General features: G+C 49.9%; 1 long non-coding RNA gene across 3 annotated transcripts; it reads left to right on the top strand.

The window, feature by feature from the left end:
• Nucleotides 1-2,746: 2,746 nt before the first annotated feature.
• Nucleotides 2,747-9,892, top strand: LOC102006301. 3 transcript variants are annotated; one of them, XR_001235845.1, is made up of 7 exons: nucleotides 2,747-2,837; nucleotides 3,009-3,076; nucleotides 5,080-5,278; nucleotides 5,484-5,711; nucleotides 6,162-6,341; nucleotides 7,575-8,746; nucleotides 9,699-9,892. It is a non-coding gene; the product is annotated as an uncharacterized LOC102006301 (long non-coding RNA). The 3 variants fall into 3 exon arrangements; XR_001235847.1 differs by having other exon boundaries at nucleotides 5,469-5,711; XR_001235848.1 differs by having other exon boundaries at nucleotides 2,816-2,906.
• The last annotated feature ends 624 nt before the right edge of the window (nucleotides 9,893-10,516 follow it).

The raw sequence follows: 10,516 nt of genomic DNA, 5'->3' as shown, positions 1-10,516 counted from the left end.
GAAGGAGGAGCCCCATGAAATCATGACTATAGAGGAAAAAGTGGATGGCCTGGACACTGGTGCTGGTCTCTCAGTCCTTCTTCTCAGCCCTGGCCTTCCTTCCAGCCATCACACCTCAGTGAGGGGAGTCACTGGTGAGGAGGTAATCCGCTATTTTTTGCAACCCTTGGTCTGTAACTACTTGTTGGACCTTTCTTGCATATCTTTGTTTTCCTGAGAAACCACTTTGAGGGTGCCAACATGTATTGCAGCATCCACCGATGATTTCCTACCAATCTGTCCATAACTCTGTAATGTCTGTATTGCTCCTATGCTACTTCATAAATGGATGTATGTTTGTTACTATGTGTTTGCAACAACAACCATTGAGAATAGTCAATGATTATTTGATTGATCACTCATGTATAGCTCAATTTGTTTTCCCTGGAGATCACTTTGGAGAAACCAAGATATAGTACAACAACCATTGATAATTTCCTGCCATTTCTGTCTGTAACTCACTATTATTTGTCTATTTGTTTTCCTGAGAAACTACCTTGAAGATACCAATAGGTAAAATAAGAACCATTGATAATGTCCTACCACTTTGTCTATAATTCAGTGAATCCCCCTATTGCTATGTTATCCTTCTTTTACTCTTTAAAATAGAAAAAAAAAAAGATACAGGCGCACAAAAAAATGATTCCAGGGTATATCTAATCAAATCTCTTAATTTTGTAGGGATTTTGTTTGTGGAACAGAAGATTGAACTCAAGACCTTCACACTGGATTACTTTCCTGCTTGTTTTTATTTTTTATTTTTTATTTTTTATTTTGAGAAGGAACTCATTAAGTCACTAGTTTGCCCAGACTGGGCTTGAACTTGTGATCCTTCTGCTTCAGCCTCCCAGAATTCTGGGATTACTAGTGTGCACCACCAAGTATAACTCAAACCTCCTAATCTAACAACTGAAGAAAGCAAGGCATGAGAGAACATGCTATTAAATATCACACAGTTAACATGTAGCAGAGCTGCCCCCTGAACCAAAGGCCCCATCTTCCACCAGCCCTCCCCCTCCCCAACATGGCCACTGCCCTGTTCTCAAAACCAGCACTCAGACTTTGCCATCCAAGCCATCCCAGTCTCCATATCAAGATCTGTGTTCACAAACACTTACTTGGCCCCAATGAGAAGTAAGAAAACTCAGATGGTCATGAGGGTGGGGTCCCCACAATGGGATTGGTGCCCTTTTACAGGAGGGCAGGTGGCATTTGAGGATACACTAAGAAACCAGCCATCTGCCCACTGGGAAAAGGGCCCTCAGACCCACTGGCACCCTGATCTCAGACTTCTAGGCTCCAAAGTCATGAGAAATAAATGCTTTATGCCACCAAGTCTACAGTAATTTATTCTACCAGCCCTAACCAAGGGGGACACTGCTCAATAAAGAACAAAATGTGCAGGCCGGCATCCAGGTCCTTTTGGATGAAGCATGATCCAGCCTTTCTAGCCTAATTCATTCTTCCTATTCACTAATACATTTTCCCACTCATTCAGTGAGTATATATTGATGCTGAACACCAAGAAAAAGACAATCAAAAAATCATTTCTGTCGTTTAAAAACCTCAAAATTTAGTGCAGTAAACAGCACCACAAATAACTGTCATGCAGTGTATTAAGGGCTGGGTAACAGCTCTTTACAAGGAATTATGGGAACCCAGAGAAGGACTCTAATATGGAGACTGTAGGAAGAGCGTGTGACTTTTATAACAGTCTTCCAGAAGAATGTTATAGACTTGGTAGACAAGTGGTAGACTTGGTGAGTGAGGGGAAGGCACAGTCTGAGCAAGAGAAAGGTATGGAGCCAGAATGCCAAGTCCAGGAGGCTGGTGACATAAGCCGTGTGCTTCTGGTGATTCAGAACCTAAAGAGAGAGGTCCTTAATTAGTGGTCACTAGGTGAACAGAGATGATCCCCATGTGGGACTCCGGAAGTTCCATGCTTCTGGGACACAGAGAGTGAGACGGTACACCCGGCTGGAGACAAAGTGGAGAGAAAGGTAATAGGTCAGGCCACCAAAGGCTGAAACCAGATTGTGCAGGCTAGGGAACCTGAAGTCCACACTCTTCAGGGGACAGAGTCCTTGTCCTTGACATTGTTAGGGCAGTTTTATGTATGAATTCAACTTTCATCAGGTTTTCAAAAGAATTCTTGGCCTAAATAGGTTGAAATAACTGGGGAAAGGGTTGGAACATGTTGGAAAGTTATGAGCCATGGAGGAAGAATATTCACCCTGTATGTGGATGCCACTGATGTATGAAAATAGTGTCCCTAGTACCTGTCATAGGCTTGGCACATGTAGGCCTTGGACAAGCAAAAGAAGATTCCTCTGTGGAAGTTGAGCTGGCAGTAACAAGCAGACTCTTATGAGCCTGGTGGGTGAACCTGACCTGGGGCAAAGGGACTACGGTTTGCTGGTACAGAATACACATACCACCAAGTGTTATGGTGGCCTGTAGGGGCCATTTCTAGCACTAGCCCAATTAAACTGGCTTCTGAAGAAAGTGTGGGTTTAGGCCAGAAGCAGAGAGATAACATAAAGCAGGAAAGGTGCAAGGAAGTGATTTGGAGGTGAAATTAAAAGGACTTGATGGTTTAATAAATGTGTGATTTGAGGGAAAAGAGAAATCAAGAATGACTTGACAGAAAAGCTACACAAGGAAACAGGAAGTGACGTGTGACATGAGGAAACAGGAAGTGGTGTGTGTCAGGAGCAGCCTGTGATTGGCTCTGCTGGAGATGGAAAGACCGAGGGAGACATGGAGCAGGCAGACATTCATGAGGCTGCAGCCAGGAAGTGAGATTTGAGCCAGAGCTGGAGATGTGGGAATTGGGAACATAGGGCTGTTGTTGAAATCCAACAAAAGTAAACAGAATTGAGTATATGGAATGGGACTCAGGATTCAGGGAGAATCTTTTTCCATTGAAAAATTCTTAACTTCCTCTTCTTGCTATTTTTTCCTACTAGATTATAACTTGTTTTAAGTCAAAGATTACAGTTTATGCTGCTTAAAATCCCTCTCCACATTAATATACGTAAGTAAATATTTAAGAACTACCCCCTCCATAGTGCTAATCAATCTGCATAGAAAATGTGAGCCTTCCCTCATCCATTCAATAGTGTATACCAGGCGGTGCTCTAGACAATCAGGCAAAGTGGAGAGAAAGGTGATAGGTCAGGCCACCAAAGGCTGAAACCAGACAAAAGTAAACAAACAACCCTGTGCTCACAGTTGCCTAATTTGAGTGGCAACAGATAAATAACAAACAACAGATATACTAAGTATATAGAGAACAATGTAAGAAAGAAGGCAGTCAGAGTTATTAGGATAATAAGTAAGCAAAATCTGAGGAATGAGGAAAGGTCGGGGCTGGAGGGAGTGGGTCTCACCGAGAAGGTGAGGTGTGGGCACAGGTCTGATGGGAGGGAAGGCCTTTGGGGACAAGGGATCCGGGCAAATGTAGGGTGACAGTCACCTTAGTTTGCCTGGGACTGAGACTTTCACAGGACGTCAGACTCCTGGACTGAGGCAGCTCTTAAACTCAACAGCAGGAAATAGAGGCCAACAGCAGGGCCCGAGGCCAGAGGCTGCCCCACAAGTCCAGGGATCAGCATGCAGGGGACATGGCATCCACTTATGTGGCCAGCATGTGCCCAGCTCTGCCTGTATGTCAGTGGGCACACTGAGCATAGGGGACACACAAGTTAACAACACAGGTAATGGGGCAAGGCCCACGGCAGGAAGAGGGACTGCGACAGACACCAGCACCTGTCCCAGCAATATCAGCCTGGTCATCCCCTGGGCAGCCCCAGCCCACTCTGTGGGCTCCCTGCTCCGGGAACAGGCTGGATGGGCACTGCTGTGCCTCCCCTCTGCAGCGCTGGGGAGTCTGCTCAGCGGAAGCCAGGCTCACAGACAGTGCAGGACACAGGTCACAAAGTCACACCCAGCCACCCATCGCCCGGCAGACGTCATCCTGCTGCTACTCTTCGCTCCTTAGGGAGACAGCGGCCTCCTTGAGGAGGTCTCCAGACATTCTTAGGCCCATCGAGATGCTAATGATGAGGATTCCTTCTGAGGTTTCCAATGGCTCAAAAAGCCCCAGAAATAATTACCTTCCAGTCAACGAAACAGAAAGATGTGTGCGTGTGATGGATTCCCGATTAGGGGCTGACCTTTGCTCCCTTCTGAAACCCCTTGGATGGCACGGGTTTGGAGAGAGGGAAGGGTGGTCCCTGGGGTAGGCAGACTGGGAAACTCTGTGTTAAAGTTGCCCTGAAATGAGCATGTGCTCATGAGAAAAGCAATCGCATCAGGCTAGCATCACATTCTAACACTCGGGTGTAAATGAGCTGATGAAATTAGCTGTTCACAAATCCAAGACTGGAGGGACACCAGGAGGGGGAGGGGTGACAGAAGAGACGACGGGGAAGTCAGGGAGTCTTGGGGAGGGAGCCGGGTAGAGAGACCTGAACCCTGGGACAAAAGCACCTGAAAAGCAGCCCCGCGTCCACAACGTGAAATTGTACAGCTCCAACCCCACCCTCGCCCGCCAAGCCAGGACCGGGGAGTGGACATGATCCGCAGGGTGGCAGCGTGATCTGGTGAAACCAGGTTTTCTGGGTTCAAAGTCCAATCTATAGCTCCACTACCTGTAGGATCTGGGCACCTTACTGAACCTCAATAAATGGCAACTCTTCTTTTCTAAAGGAAGAAGACAAGGCCCAGGAGGAAGAGACACTGGTGAAGGTCACCAGCCTCACTGAGATGTCACAACTCTTGGGCAAATTCTCTGGGCTCCAGCCTGGACAGGATACGCAGACTGGGTGGGGCAGCAGGCAGCCTGGGGGAGGCAGGAGTCTGCATTCTGCACAGGCGCGGGTCAGGCAATGCTGATATCGGGGTTGGCAAAGGGCAGTTTCGGGGGACGCCGGTTTGGGACTCAGAAGCACTTCCCACTTTCCTGGGCCCCAGGCGGCCCACAGCACGGACCCCACTGTAGGATTCCCCTGCTTTTTTCATTCTCATTTTCCCCAGGAAAAAGCACTTCACAACTGCAGAGAGAGAGTGAGCTTCCCCTCAAACCGAGCTGCACTCGGGGTGGATTTCTCCAGCAGGTTTTGTAATGGAAATGCTGGCATCCTCTTAATGATGAGATCCTTTCTCTGGGATGAAAATGCAGTGACCTAGAAGACTCCATTTGCAAGTCCTCCTGACCTGCCAGAGAAGATGCCTGGTAGGATATTTGGGGTAATACATTATGCAGCTACTTGTCCTGGGATCCCCATCTGTGGGCTTAGCAGGGCAGTATTTTGAAGAAAAGGAGGGGGAAAAAAAATAGATGAACACCGGGCTTGAGAACCCTCGCCTGGATCAGAGACCAGGGTGAGCTTTCTAGTCGGCAGTATTTTGCATTTCATATGAAGCGGAATCTATTTCAGGTGCTGCTGAAAATGCAGGGATGTACCGGAGACCTGAGTCCCAGGGATGAATCCAGCCTCAGCTCAGAGACGCCGAGCGGTCTCACGCCGTCTTTTCTGCATATTCATAATGTGTCAGTGTGAAGAGGTCTTTGCTCCCAAAGAAAGGAAAGAGAAAAAAGAAAAGGAAAAGTTCCTTGGAAAGAGTCCTCTCATCTGAAGGACGTGGCCGCCTTCTCTCCAGCCCCAGTAGGTGTTCTCGTGTGACCAGCTTCTGGCCTCCACTATGCGGCTTTCTGCCGTCACTGCCTGTCACCTTGTTGAGACTGGATGTTTGTGGCCTCAGGGTGGAAGGCACCACAGGCTCAGAAAGCAAGGCTGTTGGCCCTGTGGGGGTACGGTTGTGCGTTTGGTGGTGGTACTGGGGCCTGAACCCACAGCCTTCACACTGAGCTATATCCCTGGTTCATCTTTGTAATTTTTATCTTGAGATAGGGTGTCCCTAAATTGCCCTGGCTGGGCTCCAAATTGTGATCCTCCTGCCTCAGCCTCCCAGTGCTGGGATTACAGGCATGTGCCGCCACACCCGGCTGTAACTGAATTTCGTAACACAAATAGAGCTCAAAACCTTGAGGAGGTGCCCCTTTGGGACCCGAGCCTCCTCTGCAGCACCCTAATCAGCCCTTTGCCTCTCTGCAGGATGTCCTGGTCCATCTCCTCCCGCCGGCCCCAGAGGCATCTACTGTCTTGATATGTGCAGCCCTAGCTGAGCTGGGCCTCCTTGGGGACCGCAGAATCAGCACAGCCATGAACACCTTCTTTGGTTTTTCTCAATGTTTCTGAGGCTTAAGAAGCCACTGCATGTGTCAGCGGGAACAGGTATTCGGGCTTCAGGCTGAACGCTGTGGCCTGCAAAATCCATCTGCAGGAACCTAATTCCCTTGTGATGGGGTTGAGAGCTGGGCCCCTGGGAGGGGATCAGGTCCTGGGGTCGTGGAGTCAGCACCTTTACAGAAGAGACTGCACAGAGGTGCCACGTGGCCGGGGCCACACGAGGCTCCTGAACCAGGAATGGCCCTGGTAGACACTAAACCTGCCAGGAACTTGAGCCTGGATCTCCCAGGCACCAGAACTGTGAGAAATGCTTTCTGTTGTTTATAAACCACCTGGCTGCAGAGTTTGTTATAGCAGCCTGGATGGGCCAAGACAGCTCCTGGTCACTTAGATGCTGGCAGCTCACTCAGTAGCCCCACAACTCACAAAAGCACCCACATTCCACGCTCCTGGGTAAACAGAGCTTTTGGCTCCCCACCAGTGGACTGAGGGACCTAACCTCCGGGAGCACTTCCCCAGGGCCAAGTTCCTACTCCTCCTCCACCCGCCTCTCAGCTGGAGTTTCCCAGCAGCCCCTGCCAGTCCCCAAATCGTTAATGATCTTGACCATGGGACAGAAGGCGGGCCGAAGAGCTACAGGCCCCGCCAGGGAGAGAGGTGATTGGCTCCAGCGAGGAAGCATCTGCAGGGCGAGGGAGGGCAGGTTTCCCAAGGCCTCTAGAGTCGCTGCTAATTTATCCTCCCTCTTAAATTGCCTCAGAACTCCAGTAATAAGCATGCTCATAATTGGCTGATGAAATATACTCTTCCAAAGCAATTTTACAGTAATCCTACTGTCTGCTAACCCTTACCCCACCCCTCAAGGAAAAGAAAGAAAAAAGAAAATCCTAAAGCCAAGTCATTCTAGACTGAGCAGCAACGACAGACTTTCATAATTAGGAAATGCGGCGGCGTCTCTGAACAGTACTGCACCTTTGAAAAGCAGTATCACACCGAGGCCTGAATATGTGATACCCGATTGATTTCAGATCTCAAGTCAGCTGCTGCAAAATAATAAGCTGTGCCTGTCGGAGCTGCTGGGCTCCAGTTTAGGGCCTGGGAGGGGAGGTAGGGAGGCTGTGAACCCCAGGGGCCTCTCCTGCCACCGAGGGGCCGCTGGGCCGGGGACAGGCAGGACCCCACTGCCTCCTGTCCACCCAAGGGGCTACTTTGGAACACAGCCCAGCCTGGGAGGAGCTGGCATGTCTCCATCCCTTATCCAGAACTGATTTCCTGCAGGGTGGAACAAGGTGCATAAGACTTCCCACCTGGGGAAGGAGCAGCAGCCACCGCCACTCCCAGGCTTCCAGCATCACTGCAGCAGCTCCATCACCATCAGCATGCGGAGCCCCCTGGCACATCATTCATGGAGGAGGGCATCTTGGACCTGGAACAGGACAGCACGCCCTTCTCTTCCAAGCCAGCGTCTCCCCACCACATCCCCAGGGTCCAGCCCTGGGGCTCCGGCTGGGATTGTGCTGCCTCGACAGCCCCTGAGCCATGGAGCTGTAAGCGTATGAAATGCTCCCTCCTACCCACCCAAGTTTGCTTCCGGTCCTGCTCACCCACGTCACACTCACTCTTCGGGCTCCTGGGGACGCTGCCTAGACAGCCTCGCGTTGCCAGGGTCCTTGCTTGCCACTGAGGCTCTCAGAGAACCTTCAGAAAGGACACAGCCACCAATCAGGAGCAGTGGGAGGTGCCCCACACAACCGCCCCAGCCCTTCGGGCCCTGGGTGCGGTCACCCACTTTGTTTCTCAAGGGAAAGCAAAGCTCACGGCTCCTGCACCTCTGTCCAGCACGACACGAGTCCTGTGTTTTCTCACCATCAGAGCCTTACACTGCTTTTCAGTCCTAAGGCCACATCCGGTTTTTCATCTTATTGTACCTTGAATGATGGTATTTTCTTTGTTCACGGGAAGTGCTCGGGCCTTCCGATGTGAACAGCTAATGCCCACTACTACCTATTTCGCTTATGACACAACGAGCATGCTCTCTGCATCTCTGTGCCGACATCGGATGTGAAGTTTGACAAGACAGGCGTAAAGGCACAGCTCTGGAGCATGTCGTCCAACCCCATAGCCTGGCAGCAGCTCACTGACCGAGTCCTGTGAGCACCCGGGAGCAGCCCTCGACACGGACATCTCCTTGTTACCGTCAAATCCACACTTTCTGTATTTGCCCCACAAAGATGTCACCAGCAGCTTTGCAAGCACCCTAATGACAGCCAGGCTCACGGTCTAAAGGACTGAATGGAATTCAGTTCCATCGCTGCATCTCTCACCACCCTGCCCTGCGTCCACTTCCTTTCCCTGGATCCGCACAACTGCCTCATTCCAACCTCACCGCTGGGGAAGATGTTTCTCCCGTCCTGGTGCCCACATCTGACATTGCTGCATCAACTTCTCTGGTGAGTGTTAATGCAGGCGCCCTCGAAGCTGTCCGAGGGGTGGAGAGAAGAATCAGGAAACTTTTCCTGTGAAGGAGCAAACAATAAGTATTCCATGCTTTGCCAGTCGGGAGGTCTCTGATAGGGCAGCCCTGCCGCTAGACCACAAAATCAACCACAGACAACACAGCATAAACACACGGGTAGGGCTGCGTCTCAACAAAACTGTACTGACGAGCAATGACACTTGAATTTCATATCACTCTCCCATCACCAAAGAAAGTTGTTTCTTTGTATTTTCTCTCCTGCCATTTAAAAATGTAGAGCTTATAGGACAGACAGAAACAGCTGGTAGACCAGGTTCAACCCATAAGCCTTTTTGGAAAGCTCTTGCTATAGAGTAAAAGAACACAGATGCGACCTCAGGCCTGAGTCTTTCAGCTCCAGATACTGGGTCTTGGACACCCCAAACCCTTTGGCTCTGCGCACTTGCAAGCAGGGATAAGACAGAGTGTGAAGCCCAGGGCTATGCGGGCCGCACTGGGGAGGGGATCAGAGCCCTGTAAGTCGGTTACCCCAGCCTGCATCTCTGGCTGGACCTCTTTCGTTCTAAGTGCCCCAAACACTGGCTTGTAATTTCTTATATAAACTGGCCAGGCCTTAAACACAGCATATTCCCTTTACAGAAAGCCCAGTTGCTAGACTACACTGCTGTGATCCCCCGATTGCTCTAAAATTCCTAAAGGATTGGGCAGTCACGTCCCGGGGATTATCAGGGCTCTGGCCTGTATCCCAGAGAACTATAGATTGGAAGGTGCTCAAGGGGTTTCTCCCAGGCATTTGTGTCTCCCCTAGTATGGGCTCGAGATAGTTCTCAGTAAAGAGTAAGGATAAGTGATCCACCCCCTACAGATCAATGTCACCCCACCAGCCATGGTCTAAATACTAATGTCCCTCTAAAACTCCCATGCAGAAACTTCACCTCCATCGTGGTGGGACTTGGGACCCAAGACAGAGCTCTCATCCTCCCTCACACGAGGACATAACAAGAGCACAGCTGTCTATGAACTGGAAATCAAGTCCTCACTAGGCACCAGTTCTGCCAGCGTCTTGACCTCAGATTTCTCACCTCCAGAAGCATGAGAAATAAATTCCCACTGTTTATGAGCCACTAGTCTATGGTATTTATTACAGCAGCTGTGTTGGTTTGGGGCTTATTTTGCAAGGGGAATAATATAATATAGGACACATATTTTATAAGATTTTTTATAATAATCACCCAAAGAATGAAATACAAAAGAGTGCAGGAAATCTGTCCACACACTAAGACCGAGGAAACTACCCAAGGGCCTGGATCCCATAGAAATGTCCTGCATGAGTCCAGCGGAAGACCTAGAGCTCATAACAATGCCTCCCATGAGTCCAACTGGGGGCCTAGAGCCTATGACAATATCTCATGCAGGCCTGTTTCATGGATCTGCACTGGGAAGGCCCAAAGGTCAGTGGTGGAATCTAGGAAGTCCGTGTCAGTGGGATAAAGGATCTGTGCCGGCAGGCTGAGGGATCTGCATTGGAGCCAGGAAGCAACACACAAAATAAAAACCAGAGCTCCCCTGAAAAGTACCACACCCATCCTCAGCAACAGTGAGATTCTGAGCTCCTCCAATGATCAGGACAGCCGAGTTCCCATCAGAAAGCCAACGCAGCAAGCTTCTCCAGGAGACTGAGGAGTGCACCATCTTCCCCTCCAGAGCCAGGAAGTTATGCTCAAAGTGAGGACCAGAGCTCCCC

The sequence above is a fragment of the Chinchilla lanigera genome, unplaced genomic scaffold (assembly GCF_000276665.1).
Source record: "Chinchilla lanigera isolate Chin_1 unplaced genomic scaffold, ChiLan1.0 scaffold00049, whole genome shotgun sequence".
Classification (NCBI taxonomy): Eukaryota; Metazoa; Chordata; class Mammalia; order Rodentia; family Chinchillidae; genus Chinchilla; species Chinchilla lanigera.
The sequence above is the reverse complement of the archived record's forward strand: the minus strand, read 5'-3'. Positions and strand labels throughout refer to the sequence as shown.